We start from the raw sequence: 12,353 nt of genomic DNA on the forward strand, positions 1-12,353 counted from the left end.
CTTCACATTGCTTTGAAATGCTGGGGATAGTCAGCATTTCTAAACAACCCAGGTTGCACATTGCTTTGAAATTCTGGGGATTGAACCCAGGACCTTTGTTGCAAAAAATAAATAAATTGACAATTCTACAACTTTCCTTGGAGATGCTGGGGATTGAACCTAGGACCCCATACATGCAAAGGATGTGCTCTACCACTGAGCTACATCCCCTGATGAACAGAAGTAAGTTTCCTGCAGGCTAGTGGAAAGTTCCACATTGCTTTGAAATGCTGGGGATTGAACCCAGGACCTTTGTTTCAAAGAAGGATAACTTGACAATTCGACAACTTTCATTGTTGACTCTGGAGTTTGAACCCAGGACCTCATATATGCAAATAATATTCTCTACAACTGAGCTTCTTAACCTTGTGAAAGTTGCATTGAGTTCCATGTGCCTTGTACTAAAGCTAGTTGCTATTTTTCAAACATAAATTAGGCAGAGAGAAATGCACAACAGAAAAAGCTTTGAGATGATGAATAACTTTCATTGGAGATGCTGGGGATTGAACCCAGGACCTCATACATGCGAAGCATGCGCTCTACCACTGAGCTACATCCCCTGATGAACAAATGTAAGTTTCCTGCAGGCTACTGGAAAGTTCCACATTGCTTTGAAATGCTGGGGATTGTCAGCATTTCAAAGCAACCTAGGTTGCACAATACTTTGAAATGCTGAGGATTGAAACCAGGACCTTTGTTGCAAAAAAATAACTTGAAAATTCCACAACTTTCCTTGGAGATGCTGGGGATTGAACCCAGGACCTCATACATGCGAAGCATGCGCTCTACCACTGAGCTACATCCCCTGATGAACAGACGCAAGTTTCCTGCAGGCTAGTGGAAAGCTTCATATTGCTTCACATTGGGATTGTCAGCATTTCTAAGCAACCCAGGTTGCACATTGCTTTGAAATGCTGGGGATTGAACTTAGGAACTTTGTTGCAAAAAAAGATAACTTGACAATTCCACAACTTTCCTTTGGAGATGCTGGGGATTGAACCCAGGGTCTCATACAGGCAAAGCATGTGCTCTACCACTGAGCAACAACCCCTGATAAACTAAACAAAGTTTCCTGCAGCCTAGTGGAAAGTTCCACATTGTTTTAAAATGCAGGAGATTGAACCCAGGTCCTTTAATTGCAAAAAAAAATAGCTTGACAGATCCACAACTTTCATTGTTGACGCTGGGGTTTGAACCCAAGACCTCATACATGCAAAGCATGTGCTCTACCATTGAGCTACATCCCTTGATGAACAGAAGTAAGTTTCCTGAAGGCTTGTGGAAAGTTCCACATTGCTTTGAAATGCTGGGGAATGAACCCAGGACCTTTGTTGCAAAAAAGGATAACTTGACAATTCGACAACTTTCAATGTTGATGCTGGGGTTTGAACCCAGGACCTCATATATGCAAATAATATTCTCTACAACTGAGCTTCTTAACCTTGTGAAAGTTGCATTGAGTACCATGTGCCTTGTACTAAAGCTATTTGCTATTTTTCAAACATTAATTAGGCAAAGAGAAATGCACAACAGAAAAAGCTTTGAGATGATGAATAACTTTCATTGGAGATGCTGGGGATTGAACCCAGGACCTCATACATGCGAAGCATGCGCTCTACCACTGAGCTACATCCCCTGATGAACAGATGCAAGTTTCCTGCAAGCTAGTGGAAAGTTCCACTTTGCTTTGAAATACTGGGGATTGTCAGCATTTAAAAGCAACTCAGATTGCACATTACTTTGAAATGCTGAGGATTGAACCCAGGACCTTTGTTGCAAAAAAGATGAATTGACAACTCCTGAACTTTCCTTGGAGGTGCTGGGGATTGAACCCAGGACCTCATACATGCGAATAATGCGCTCTACCACTGAGCTACATCCCCTGATGAACAGAAGCAAGTTTCTTCCAATGCTGGAGATTGAACCCAGGAACTTTGTTGCAAAAAAAGATAACTTGACAATTCCACAACCTTCCTTTGGAGATGCTGGGGATTGAACCCAGGACCTCATACAGGCAAAGCATGTGCTCTACCACTGAGCAACATCCCCTGATGAGCTAAATAAAGTTTCCTGCAGCCTAGTGGAAAGTTCCACATTGTTTTAAAATGCAGGAGATTGAACCCAGGTCCTTTAATTGCAAAAAAAAATAGCTTGAGAAATCCACAACTTTCATTGTTGACGCTGGGGTTTGAGCCAAGGAATTCATACATGTAAAGCATTCGCTCTACCACAGAGCTACATCCCCTAATGAACTAAATAAAGTTTCCTGCAGGTTAGTGGAAAGTTCCACATTGTTTTGAAATGCTGGATATTGAACCCAGGACCTTTGTTGCAAAAAAATACTTAACAAATGCACAACTTTCTTTGTTGATGCTGGGGTTTGAACCCAGGACATCATATAAGCAAAGCATATTCTCTACCACTGAACTACTGACCCTTGTGAAAGTTGGGTTGAGTTACTATTTTTCAAACATAAATTAGGCAGAGAGAAATGCACAATAGATAAAGCTTTGAGTTGATGAAGAACTTTCATTGGAGATGCTGGGGATTGAACCCAGGACCTTACACATGCAAAGCATGCGGTCTAACACTGAGCTACATCCCCTGATGAACAGAAGCAAGTTTCCTGCAAGCTAGTGGAAAGTTCCACTTCGCTTTGAAATGCTGGGGATTGTCAGCATTTAAAAGCAACTCAGATTGCACATTACTTTGAAATGCTGAGGATTGAACCCAGGACCTTTGTTGCAAAAAAATAACTCAACAATTCAACAACTTTCATTGGTGATGCTGGCGATTGAACCCACCCAGATAGCAAAATTGCTCTGGCCCAGATCCGGCCCACACTTTACACTTTCATCTGGCCCACTACCCACGTGGAATGATGGCACTTGGGCGGTCCGCTCCCGTTTGCCAGATTTAGGCCGCAATCAAGCCATAGCAACGGCGCATGTCAGCCATGAACAAAACGCATGAAGCAGAACTGGCCCACATCTGGCAGGACCTCATACATGCTAAGCATGCGCTCTACCACTGAGCTACATCCCCTGATAAACAGAAACAAGTGTCCTGCACTCTAGTGGAAAGTTCCACATTGCTTTGAAATGCTGGGGATTGTCAGCATTTCAAAGCAACCCAGGTTGCACATTGCTTTGAAATAATGGGGATTGAACCCAGGACCTTTGTTGCAAAAAAGATCACTTGACAATTCCACAACTTTCCTTTGGAGATGCTGTGGATTGAACCCAGGACCTCATACATGTAAAGCACGTGCTCTACCAATGAGCTACATCCCCTGATGAACTAAACAAAGTTTCCTGCAGCCTAGTGGAAAGTTCCACATTGTTTTGAAATGCTGGAGATTGAACCCAGGTCCTTTGTTGCAAAGAAGTATAACTTGACAATTCAACAACTTTCAATGTTGACGCTGGGGTTTGAACCCAGGACCTCATATATGCAAATAATATTCTCTACAACTGAGCTTAACCTTGTGAAAGTTGCTTTGAGTTCCATGTGCCTTGTACTAAAGCTAGTTGCTATTTTTCAAACATAAATTAGGCAGAGAGAAATGCACAACAGAAAAAGCTTTGAGATGATGAATAACTTTCATTGGAGATGCTGGGGACTGAACCCAGGACCTCATACATGCGAAGCATGCGCTCTACCACTGAGCTACACCCCCTGGTGAACAGAAGCAAGTTTCCTGCAGGCTACTGGAAAGTTCCACATTGCGTTGAAATGCTGGGGATTGTCAGCATTTCAAAGCAACCCAGGTTGCACAATACTTTGAAATGCTGAGGATTGAAACCAGGACCTTTGTTGCAAAAAAATAACTTGAAAATTCCACAACTTTCCTTGGAAATGCTGGAGATTGAACCCAGGACCTCATACATGCGAAGCATGCGCTCTACCACTGAGCTACATCCCCTGATGAACAGAAGCAAGTTTCCTGCAGGCTAGTGGAAAGCTTCATATTGCTTTGAAATGCTGGGGATAGTCAGCATTTCTAAACAACCCAGGTTGCACATTGCTTTGAAATGCTGGGGATTGAACCCAGGACCTTTGTTGCAAAAAAAAAAAAATTGACAATTCTACAACTTTCCTTGGAGATGCTGGGGATTGAACCTAGGACCCCATACATGCAAAGGATGTGCTCTACCACTGAGCTACATCCCCTGATGAACAGAAGTAAGTTTCCTGCAGGCTAGTGGAAAGTTCCACATTGCTTTGAAATGCTGGGGATTGAACCCAGGACCTTTGTTTCAAAGAAGGATAACTTGACAATTCGACAACTTTCATTGTTGACTCTGGAGTTTGAACCCAGGACCTCATATATGCAAATAATATTCTCTACAACTGAGCTTCTTAACCTTGTGAAAGTTGCATTGAGTTCCATGTGCCTTGTACTAAAGCTAGTTGCTATTTTTCAAACATAAATTAGGCAGAGAGAAATGCACAACAGAAAAAGCTTTGAGATGATGAATAACTTTCATTGGAGATGCTGGGGATTTAACCCAGGACCTCATACATGCGAAGCATGCGCTCTACCACTGAGCTACATCCCCTGATGAACAGATGTAAGTTTCCTGCAGGCTACTGGAAAGTTCCACATTGCTTTGAAATGCTGGGGATTGTCAGCATTTCAAAGCAACCCAGGTTGCACAATACTTTGAAATGCTGAGGATTGAAACCAGGACCTTTGTTGCAAAAAAATAACTTGAAAATTCCACAACTTTCCTTGGAGATGCTGGGGATTGAACCCAGGACCTCATACATGCGAAGCATGCGCTCTACCACTGAGCTACATCCCCTGATGAACAGACGCAAGTTTCCTGCAGGCTAGTGGAAAGCTTCATATTGCTTCACATTGGGATTGTCAGCATTTCTAAGCAACCCAGGTTGCACATTGCTTTGAAATGCTGGGGATTGAACTTAGGAACTTTGTTGCAAAAAAAGATAACTTGACAATTCCACAACTTTCCTTTGGAGGTGCTGGGGATTGAACCCAGGGTCTCATACAGGCAAAGCATGTGCTCTACCACTGAGCAACAACCCCTGATAAACTAAACAAAGTTTCCTGCAGCCTAGTGGAAAGTTCCACATTGTTTTAAAATGCAGGAGATTGAACCCAGGTCCTTTAATTGCAAAAAAATAGCTTGACAAATCCACAACTTTCATTGTTGACGCTGGGGTTTGAACCCAAGACCTCATATATGCAAAGCATGTGCTCTACCTTTGAGCTACATCCCCTGATGAACAGAAGTAAGTTTCCTGCAGGCTAGTGGAAAGTTCCACATTGCTTTGAAATGCTGGGGAATGAACCCAGGACCTTTGTTGCAAAAAAGGATAACTTGACAATTCGACAACTTTCAATGTTGACGCTGGGGTTTGAACCCAGGACCTCATATATGCAAATAATATTCTCTACAACTGAGCTTCTTGACCTTGTGAAAGTTGCATTGAGTACCATGTGCCTTGTACTAAAGCTATTTGCTATTTTTCAAACATTAATTAGGCAGAGAGAAATGCACAACAGAAAAAGCTTTGAGATGATGAATAACTTTCATTGGAGATGCTGGGGATTGAACCCAGGACCTCATACATGCGAAGCATGCGCTCTACCACTGAGCTACATCCCCTAACAAACAGAAGCAAGTTTCCTGCAGGCTACTGGAAAGTTCCACGTTGCTTTGAAATGCTGGGGATTGTCAGCATTTCAAAGCAACCCAGGTTGCACAATATTTTGAAATGCTGGGGATTGAACCCAGGACCTTTGTTGCAAAGCATATTCTCTACCACTGAACTTCTGACCCTTGTGAAAGTTGGGTTGAGTTACTATTTTTCAAACATAAATTAGGCAGAGAGAAATGCACAATAGATAAAGCTTTGAGTTGATGAATAACTTCCATTGGAGATGCTGGGGATTGAAACCAGGACCTCATACATGCAAAGCATGCGGTCTAACACTGAGCTACATCCCCTGATAAACAAAAGCAAGTTTCCTGCAGGCTAGTGGAAAGTTCCACATTGCTTTGAAATGCTGGGTATTGTCAGCATTTCAAAGCAACTCAGATTGCACATTACTTTAAAAGGCAGGAGATTGAACCCAGGTCCTTTAATTGCAAAAAAAAAGCTTGACAAATCCACAACTTTCATTGTTGACGCTGGGGTTTGAACCCAGGACCTTTGTTGCAAAAAAGATGAATTGACAACTCCAGAACTTTCCTTGGAGATGCTGGGGATTGAACCCAGGACCTCATACATGCGAAGCATGCGCTCTACCACTGAGCTACATCCCCTGATGAACAGAAGCAAGTTTCTTGCAGCCTAGTGGAAAGCTTCACATTGCTTTGAAATGCTGGGGATAGTCAGCATTTCTTAACAACCCAGGTTGCACATTGCTTTGAAATGCTGGGGATTGAACCCAGGACCTTTGTTGCAAAAAAAATAAATTGACAATTCTACAACTTTCCTTGGAGATGCTGGGGATTGAACCTAGGAACCCATACATGCAAAGGATGTGCTCTACCACTGAGCTACATTCCCTGATGAACAGAAGTAAGTTTCCTGCAGGCTAGTGGAAAGTTCCACATTGCTTTGAAATGCTGGGGATTGAACCCAGGACCTTTGTTTCAAAGAAGGATAACTTGACAATTCGACAACTTTCATTGTTGTCTCTGGGGTTTGAACCCAGGACCTCATATATGCAAATAATATTCTCTACAACTGAGCTTCTTAACCTTGTGAAAGTTGCATTGAGTTCCATGTGCCTTGTACTAAAGCTAGTTGCTATTTTTCAAACATAAATTAGGCAGAGAGAAATGCACAACAGAAAAAGCTTTGAGATGATGAATAACTTTCATTGGAGATGCTGGGGATTGAACCCAGGACCTCATACATGCGAAGCATGCGCTCTACCACTGAGCTACATCCCCTGATGAACAGATGTAAGTTTCCTGCAGGCTACTGGAAAGTTCCACATTGCTTTGAAATGCTGGGGATTGTCAGCATTTCAAAGCAACCCAGGTTGCACAATACTTTGAAATGCTGAGGATTGAAACCAGGACCTTTGTTGCAAAAAAATAACTTGAAAATTCCACAACTTTCCTTGGAGATGCTGGGGATTGAACCCAGGACCTCATACATGCGAAGCATGCGCTCTACCACTGAGCTACATCCCCTGACGAACAGAACCAAGTTTCCTGCAGGCTAGTGGAAAGCTTCATATTGCTTCACATTGGGATTGTCAGCATTTCTAAGCAACCCAGGTTGCACATTGCTTTGAAATGCTGGGGATTGAACTTAGGAACTTTGTTGCAAAAAAAGATAACTTGACAATTCCAAAACTTTCCTTTGGAGATGCTGGGGATTGAACCCAGGGTCTCATACAGGCAAAGCATGTGCTCTACCACTGAGCAACAAACCCTGATAAACTAAACAAAGTTTCCTGCAGCCTAGTGGAAAGTTCCACATTGTTTTAAAATGCAGGAGATTGAACCCAGGTCCTTTAATTGCAAAAAAAAAAGCTTGACAAATCCACAACTTTCATTGTTGACGCTGGGGTTTGAACCTAAGACCTCATACATGCAAAGCATGTGCTCTACCATTGAGCTACATCCCCTGATGAACAGAGGTAAGTTTCCTGCAGGCTAGTGGAAAGTTCCACATTGCTTTGAAATGCTGGGGAATGAACCCAGGACCTTTGTTGCAAAAAAGGATAACTTGACAATTCGACAACTTTCAATGTTGACGCTGGGGTTTGAACCCAGGACCTCATATATGCAAATAATATTCTCTACAACTGAGCTTCTTAACCTTGTGAAAGTTGCATTGAGTACCATGTGCCTTGTACTAAAGCTATTTGCTATTTTTCAAATATTAATTAGGCAGAGAGAAATGCACAACAGAAAAAGCTTTGAGATGATGAATAACTTTCATTGGAGATGCTGGGGATTGAACCCAGGACCTCATACATGCGAAGCATGCGCTCTACCACTGAGCTACATCCCCTGATGAACGGATGCAAGTTTCCTGCAGGCTACTGGAAAGTTCCACATTGCTTTGAAATGCTGGGGATTGTCAGCATTTCAAAGCAACCCAGGTTGCACAATACTTTGAAATGCAGAGGATTGAAACCAGGACCTTTGTTGCAAAAAAATCACTTGAAAATTGCACAATTTTCCTTGGAGATGCTGAGGATTGAACCCAGGACCTCATACATGCGAAGCATGCGCTCTACCACTGAGCTACATCCCCTAACGAACAGAAGCAAGTTTCCTGCAGGCTACTGGAAAGTTCCACGTTGCTTTGAAATGCTGGGGATTGTCAGCATTTCAAAGCAACCCAGGTTGCACAATATTTTGAAATGCTGGGGATTGAACCCAGGACCTTTGTTGCAAAGCATATTCTCTACCACTGAACTTCTGACCCTTGTGAAAGTTGGGTTGAGTTACTATTTTTCAAACATAAATTAGGCAGAGAGAAATGCACAATAGATAAAGCTTTGAGTTGATGAATAACTTCCATTGGAGATGCTGGGGATTGAAACCAGGACCTCTTCATGCAAAGCATGCGGTCTAACACTGAGCTACATCCCCTGATGAACAAAAGCAAGTTTCCTGCAGTCTAGTGGAAAGTTCCACATTGCTTTGAAATGCTGGGGATTGTCAGCATTTCAAAGCAACTCAGATTGCACAATACTTTAAAAGGCAGGAGATTGAACCCAGGTCCTTTAATTGCAAAAAAATAGCTTGACAAATCCACAACTTTCATTGTTGACGCTGGGGTTTTAACCCAGGACCTTTGTTGCAAAAAAGATGAATTGACAACTCCAGAACTTTCCTTGGAGATGCTGGGGATTGAACCCAGGACCTCATACATGCGAAGCATGCGCTCTACCACTGAGCTACATCCCCTGATGAACATAAGCAAGTTTCTTGCAGCCTAGTGGAAAGCTTCACATTGCTTTGAAATGCTGGGGATAGTCAGCATTTCTAAACAACCCAGGTTGCACATTGCTTTGAAATGCTGGGGATTGAACCCAGGACCTTTGTTGCAAAAAATAAATAAATTGACAATTCTACAACTTTCCTTGGAGATGCTGGGGATTGAACCTAGGACCCCATACATGCAAAGGATGTGCTCTACCACTGAGCTACATCCCCTGATGAACAGAAGTAAGTTTCCTGCAGGCTAGTGGAAAGTTCCACATTGCTTTGAAATGCTGGGGATTGAACCCAGGACCTTTGTTTCAAAGAAGGATAACTTGACAATTCGACAACTTTCATTGTTGACTCTGGAGTTTGAACCCAGGACCTCATATATGCAAATAATATTCTCTACAACTGAGCTTCTTAACCTTGTGAAAGTTGCATTGAGTTCCATGTGCCTTGTACTAAAGCTAGTTGCTATTTTTCAAACATAAATTAGGCAGAGAGAAATGCACAACAGAAAAAGCTTTGAGATGATGAATAACTTTCATTGGAGATGCTGGGGATTGAACCCAGGACCTCATACATGCGAAGCATGCGCTCTACCACTGAGCTACATCCCCTGATGAACAAATGTAAGTTTCCTGCAGGCTACTGGAAAGTTCCACATTGCTTTGAAATGCTGGGGATTGTCAGCATTTCAAAGCAACCTAGGTTGCACAATACTTTGAAATGCTGAGGATTGAAACCAGGACCTTTGTTGCAAACAAATAACTTGAAAATTCCACAACTTTCCTTGGAGATGCTGGGGATTGAACACAGGACCTCATACATGCGAAGCATGCGCTCTACCACTGAGCTACATCCCCTGATGAACAGACGCAAGTTTCCTGCAGGCTAGTGGAAAGCTTCATATTGCTTCACATTGGGATTGTCAGCATTTCTAAGCAACCCAGGTTGCACATTGCTTTGAAATGCTGGGGATTGAACTTAGGAACTTTGTTGCAAAAAAAGATAACTTGACAATTCCACAACTTTCCTTTGGAGATGCTGGGGATTGAACCCAGGGTCTCATACAGGCAAAGCATGTGCTCTACCACTGAGCAACAACCCCTGATAAACTAAACAAAGTTTCCTGCAGCCTAGTGGAAAGTTCCACATTGTTTTAAAATGCAGGAGATTGAACCCAGGTCCTTTAATTGCAAAAAAAATAGCTTGACAGATCCACAACTTTCATTGTTGACGCTGGGGTTTGAACCCAAGACCTCATACATGCAAAGCATGTGCTCTACCATTGAGCTACATCCCTTGATGAACAGAAGTAAGTTTCCTGAAGGCTTGTGGAAAGTTCCACATTGCTTTGAAATGCTGGGGAATGAACCCAGGACCTTTGTTGCAAAAAAGGATAACTTGACAATTCGACAACTTTCAATGTTGATGCTGGGGTTTGAACCCAGGACCTCATATATGCAAATAATATTCTCTACAACTGAGCTTCTTAACCTTGTGAAAGTTGCATTGAGTACCATGTGCCTTGTACTAAAGCTATTTGCTATTTTTCAAACATTAATTAGGCAAAGAGAAATGCACAACAGAAAAAGCTTTGAGATGATGAATAACTTTCATTGGAGATGCTGGGGATTGAACCCAGGACCTCATACATGCGAAGCATGCGCTCTACCACTGAGCTACATCCCCTGATGAACAGATGCAAGTTTCCTGCAAGCTAGTGGAAAGTTCCACTTTGCTTTGAAATACTGGGGATTGTCAGCATTTAAAAGCAACTCAGATTGCACATTACTTTGAAATGCTGAGGATTGAACCCAGGACCTTTGTTGCAAAAAAGATGAATTGACAACTCCTGAACTTTCCTTGGAGGTGCTGGGGATTGAACCCAGGACCTCATACATGCGAATAATGCGCTCTACCACTGAGCTACATCCCCTGATGAACAGAAGCAAGTTTCTTCCAATGCTGGAGATTGAACCCAGGAACTTTGTTGCAAAAAAAGATAACTTGACAATTCCACAACCTTCCTTTGGAGATGCTGGGGATTGAACCCAGGACCTCATACAGGCAAAGCATGTGCTCTACCACTGAGCAACATCCCCTGATGAGCTAAATAAAGTTTCCTGCAGCCTAGTGGAAAGTTCCACATTGTTTTAAAATGCAGGAGATTGAACCCAGGTCCTTTAATTGCAAAAAAAAATAGCTTGAGAAATCCACAACTTTCATTGTTGACGCTGGGGTTTGAGCCAAGGAATTCATACATGTAAAGCATTCGCTCTACCACAGAGCTACATCCCCTAATGAACTAAATAAAGTTTCCTGCAGGTTAGTGGAAAGTTCCACATTGTTTTGAAATGCTGGATATTGAACCCAGGACCTTTGTTGCAAAAAAATACTTAACAAATGCACAACTTTCTTTGTTGATGCTGGGGTTTGAACCCAGGACATCATATAAGCAAAGCATATTCTCTACCACTGAACTACTGACCCTTGTGAAAGTTGGGTTGAGTTACTATTTTTCAAACATAAATTAGGCAGAGAGAAATGCACAATAGATAAAGCTTTGAGTTGATGAAGAACTTTCATTGGAGATGCTGGGGATTGAACCCAGGACCTTACACATGCAAAGCATGCGGTCTAACACTGAGCTACATCCCCTGATGAACAGAAGCAAGTTTCCTGCAAGCTAGTGGAAAGTTCCACTTCGCTTTGAAATGCTGGGGATTGTCAGCATTTAAAAGCAACTCAGATTGCACATTACTTTGAAATGCTGAGGATTGAACCCAGGACCTTTGTTGCAAAAAAATAACTCAACAATTCAACAACTTTCATTGGTGATGCTGGCGATTGAACCCACCCAGATAGCAAAATTGCTCTGGCCCAGATCCGGCCCACACTTTACACTTTCATCTGGCCCACTACCCACGTGGAATGATGGCACTTGGGCGGTCCGCTCCCGTTTGCCAGATTTAGGCCGCAATCAAGCCATAGCAACGGCGCATGTCAGCCATGAACAAAACGCATGAAGCAGAACTGGCCCACATCTGGCAGGACCTCATACATGCTAAGCATGCGCTCTACCACTGAGCTACATCCCCTGATAAACAGAAACAAGTGTCCTGCACTCTAGTGGAAAGTTCCACATTGCTTTGAAATGCTGGGGATTGTCAGCATTTCAAAGCAACCCAGGTTGCACATTGCTTTGAAATAATGGGGATTGAACCCAGGACCTTTGTTGCAAAAAAGATCACTTGACAATTCCACAACTTTCCTTTGGAGATGCTGTGGATTGAACCCAGGACCTCATACATGTAAAGCACGTGCTCTACCAATGAGCTACATCCCCTGATGAACTAAACAAAGTTTCCTGCAGCCTAG

General features: G+C 42.6%; 21 non-coding genes across 21 annotated transcripts; all 21 read right to left on the reverse strand.

The window, feature by feature from the left end:
* Positions 1–527: 527 nt before the first annotated feature.
* trnaa-cgc (transfer RNA alanine (anticodon CGC)) lies at positions 528–599 on the reverse strand. The gene has a single exon. It is a non-coding gene; the product is annotated as a tRNA-Ala (tRNA).
* A 174-nt stretch (positions 600–773) lies between these two features.
* Positions 774–845, reverse strand: trnaa-cgc (transfer RNA alanine (anticodon CGC)). The gene has a single exon. It is a non-coding gene; the product is annotated as a tRNA-Ala (tRNA).
* A 758-nt stretch (positions 846–1,603) lies between these two features.
* On the reverse strand, positions 1,604–1,675 carry trnaa-cgc (transfer RNA alanine (anticodon CGC)). The gene has a single exon. It is a non-coding gene; the product is annotated as a tRNA-Ala (tRNA).
* A 175-nt stretch (positions 1,676–1,850) lies between these two features.
* trnaa-cgc (transfer RNA alanine (anticodon CGC)) lies at positions 1,851–1,922 on the reverse strand. The gene has a single exon. It is a non-coding gene; the product is annotated as a tRNA-Ala (tRNA).
* A 1,338-nt stretch (positions 1,923–3,260) lies between these two features.
* Positions 3,261–3,332, reverse strand: trnav-uac (transfer RNA valine (anticodon UAC)). Its single transcript has one exon. It is a non-coding gene; the product is annotated as a tRNA-Val (tRNA).
* A 314-nt stretch (positions 3,333–3,646) lies between these two features.
* trnaa-cgc (transfer RNA alanine (anticodon CGC)) lies at positions 3,647–3,718 on the reverse strand. Its single transcript has one exon. It is a non-coding gene; the product is annotated as a tRNA-Ala (tRNA).
* Positions 3,719–3,892: 174 nt separating this feature from the next.
* trnaa-cgc (transfer RNA alanine (anticodon CGC)) lies at positions 3,893–3,964 on the reverse strand. The gene has a single exon. It is a non-coding gene; the product is annotated as a tRNA-Ala (tRNA).
* A 565-nt stretch (positions 3,965–4,529) lies between these two features.
* Positions 4,530–4,601, reverse strand: trnaa-cgc (transfer RNA alanine (anticodon CGC)). Its single transcript has one exon. It is a non-coding gene; the product is annotated as a tRNA-Ala (tRNA).
* Positions 4,602–4,775: 174 nt separating this feature from the next.
* trnaa-cgc (transfer RNA alanine (anticodon CGC)) lies at positions 4,776–4,847 on the reverse strand. The gene has a single exon. It is a non-coding gene; the product is annotated as a tRNA-Ala (tRNA).
* Positions 4,848–5,603: 756 nt separating this feature from the next.
* Positions 5,604–5,675, reverse strand: trnaa-cgc (transfer RNA alanine (anticodon CGC)). The gene has a single exon. It is a non-coding gene; the product is annotated as a tRNA-Ala (tRNA).
* Positions 5,676–6,263: 588 nt separating this feature from the next.
* Positions 6,264–6,335, reverse strand: trnaa-cgc (transfer RNA alanine (anticodon CGC)). Its single transcript has one exon. It is a non-coding gene; the product is annotated as a tRNA-Ala (tRNA).
* Positions 6,336–6,899: 564 nt separating this feature from the next.
* On the reverse strand, positions 6,900–6,971 carry trnaa-cgc (transfer RNA alanine (anticodon CGC)). The gene has a single exon. It is a non-coding gene; the product is annotated as a tRNA-Ala (tRNA).
* Positions 6,972–7,145: 174 nt separating this feature from the next.
* On the reverse strand, positions 7,146–7,217 carry trnaa-cgc (transfer RNA alanine (anticodon CGC)). The gene has a single exon. It is a non-coding gene; the product is annotated as a tRNA-Ala (tRNA).
* Positions 7,218–7,974: 757 nt separating this feature from the next.
* On the reverse strand, positions 7,975–8,046 carry trnaa-cgc (transfer RNA alanine (anticodon CGC)). The gene has a single exon. It is a non-coding gene; the product is annotated as a tRNA-Ala (tRNA).
* A 174-nt stretch (positions 8,047–8,220) lies between these two features.
* Positions 8,221–8,292, reverse strand: trnaa-cgc (transfer RNA alanine (anticodon CGC)). Its single transcript has one exon. It is a non-coding gene; the product is annotated as a tRNA-Ala (tRNA).
* A 587-nt stretch (positions 8,293–8,879) lies between these two features.
* trnaa-cgc (transfer RNA alanine (anticodon CGC)) lies at positions 8,880–8,951 on the reverse strand. The gene has a single exon. It is a non-coding gene; the product is annotated as a tRNA-Ala (tRNA).
* A 566-nt stretch (positions 8,952–9,517) lies between these two features.
* trnaa-cgc (transfer RNA alanine (anticodon CGC)) lies at positions 9,518–9,589 on the reverse strand. The gene has a single exon. It is a non-coding gene; the product is annotated as a tRNA-Ala (tRNA).
* A 174-nt stretch (positions 9,590–9,763) lies between these two features.
* On the reverse strand, positions 9,764–9,835 carry trnaa-cgc (transfer RNA alanine (anticodon CGC)). Its single transcript has one exon. It is a non-coding gene; the product is annotated as a tRNA-Ala (tRNA).
* A 757-nt stretch (positions 9,836–10,592) lies between these two features.
* On the reverse strand, positions 10,593–10,664 carry trnaa-cgc (transfer RNA alanine (anticodon CGC)). The gene has a single exon. It is a non-coding gene; the product is annotated as a tRNA-Ala (tRNA).
* Positions 10,665–10,839: 175 nt separating this feature from the next.
* Positions 10,840–10,911, reverse strand: trnaa-cgc (transfer RNA alanine (anticodon CGC)). The gene has a single exon. It is a non-coding gene; the product is annotated as a tRNA-Ala (tRNA).
* A 1,338-nt stretch (positions 10,912–12,249) lies between these two features.
* trnav-uac (transfer RNA valine (anticodon UAC)) lies at positions 12,250–12,321 on the reverse strand. Its single transcript has one exon. It is a non-coding gene; the product is annotated as a tRNA-Val (tRNA).
* Between the last annotated feature and the right edge of the window lie 32 nt (positions 12,322–12,353).

This window comes from Pseudorasbora parva, chromosome 20, assembly GCF_024679245.1.
Source record: "Pseudorasbora parva isolate DD20220531a chromosome 20, ASM2467924v1, whole genome shotgun sequence".
NCBI lineage: Eukaryota > Metazoa > Chordata > Actinopteri > Cypriniformes > Gobionidae > Pseudorasbora > Pseudorasbora parva.